This window comes from Echinops telfairi, unplaced genomic scaffold (genome assembly GCF_000313985.2).
Source record: "Echinops telfairi isolate 266 unplaced genomic scaffold, ASM31398v2 ScPeMD7_7409;HRSCAF=8447, whole genome shotgun sequence".
Classification (NCBI taxonomy): Eukaryota; Metazoa; Chordata; class Mammalia; order Afrosoricida; family Tenrecidae; genus Echinops; species Echinops telfairi.
The window spans coordinates 15,676,446-15,678,471 of record NW_022111309.1 but is presented as its reverse complement, the minus strand read 5'-3'; positions in this window follow the sequence as shown (position 1 = coordinate 15,678,471).

Here is a 2,026-nt window from a genome sequence, read left to right as displayed (position 1 = left end):
CTTTAGCTGAGAGTTGACCGCCTTCTCCTCAGTCTTCTCTTCTCCACTCTGGGTCCAAGAGGTGGGTTGGTCTGTAGAGGCTGGGACAGCTGAGCTATTGCTGATGGGAAGAAAGCCTTCCAGCTGGGATGCTGAAGGGAGGTGATGGTCCAGAGGTGGGTCTTACTTATTCCGTTTTCTGGTAGTGGTAAAGATAATCTGTCTGTAATTGATATGACTTTATGAATAATGGAGCATGGATCAAAGGAATGCTAGCTGCTTTTTAAATATGGAAAACCACTGCGGGCAGAGCCCTGGTAACTCCCTCCTCACTCCCACTGCCCCTAGAATCGTGAGTTCTGGGAGAGACTCATTTTCCAGAAGTCATAGAATGTAATGTGTGAAATGTCTGGAAGTCCCCTGTTCCCTGAATACCAAATACTCCTCCTCCTATGGCTGCCTGGGAACCACGTGAAGTCTTTTACAAAGAGGGTCCTGGGACTTGCCCTCCAGGGAGCCTCGTTTGAGTCTGACTATGGGGCTGGCTAACTTCTCCCAGGGTTCTCAGGGACAGACTACCCAACAAGCAAGGTAAGCACAGGCTTAGTTGTGCTTACTTACTAATCTGAAGTGAGCAGTTTTACATTTCACCAAATCAAAGATTCTGCTTCCAGCTGCGGCTGTCTCTGTCTCTCACCCACCCTCATAAGACCCGCCTCCAGAATCACAGTCTTTTCAAACGGACAGTCCCTGTCTGTGATGGGGTACCCAGGAAGCAAGGTAAGCAGGATTTCCTTGTGCTTCCTGACTAAGTGGTGCTGAACCATTTCCTGTGAGTTTTACCCTGTCTTTGATGTGATGAAACACATGTGGAATTATCCATAAATGTTATGAAGGAGCATCCATAAAGGCATGCCCACCCTGCTAAGCTGGGGACCCCCTTTCTGAGTCAGATGTACCACCTGGCTTGACAAATACTGCTGCTGTCTAATCCTGTTGTTTGCAGATGGGAAAACCGAAGCCTTGAGGGTTAAGATATTTACTGAGGCATTGTCCCAAAGAGATAAGAGTTGATGGTGTTGCTAGCATCAGCAGCAGGAGCACCCAGGTGACTTACCTTCTTTTGTCATTGAAATGTATCTCCTAAAATCTCCATCGATGATACATCTTCCAGAAGCATCTCTCTCCCTGGCTCGAGTTCAGGGGGTTCCTTCTCAGTCTCAGGATGCTTTTCCTGAGCAAGTCCAGCAAAACGTAGACTTCAGCTGGTTTCTCCCAGGGGACACTGGTAAATAAATAAAAACAAAAAACAAAAATCAGTTGCCTTTGAATGGATGCCAACTCATGTTGACCCCATACCTGGCGGCCTAGAGTTGAACTCCATAGCTGTCCACGGCTGACTTGTCTAAGGAGATTCCTAAGCCTCTCTTCTGAGAAGCCTTTGGGTAGACTCTAAGCACCAACCTTTCTGTTAGTACCTGGCTACTTCACTATTTATACCACCCAGGGGCTCCTTCCTTTTGAATACGAACCCCTATCTTCCTATTGTACGTAAGCATTTTGACCCCCCTGGATCTCCATGTCTCTAAAGCTGTGCCCACGTCATCCTCTATAGACCACTCTTTGCCCATGGTATTGGCAAGTTATAGATGGAAAAGGAGATCTGTTTGGTAGAAAAAGATTCTTGGAAACAAAGCATCACAGGGCACAATGGAATTTGGGTGGCCCGTTCACTTGCTTCCTGTAAAAGCTAAGCCACTGAGGCACAGAGAGGTCATATGGCATATTCCAGGACCCGCACTTGTTTGTAAAAGAGGCCTCCTTGCTTCATATGAGAATGTCTCTCAGGAAAGCATTTTGCATTATCTGAAAAGAGGCCAAAGACAGGAGAAAAATTAGGATCCTCTTATTTTTAAAAAAATAGTCCAAATTAGAATATTTTAGGATTGAAGGAGGTACTACAACTTATTCTCTGCACGAATCTCCTCCACATCTTGCATTGGGCCTATTAGATACCCTGCACTGGTCCATTGGAGGAAGGCCTTCC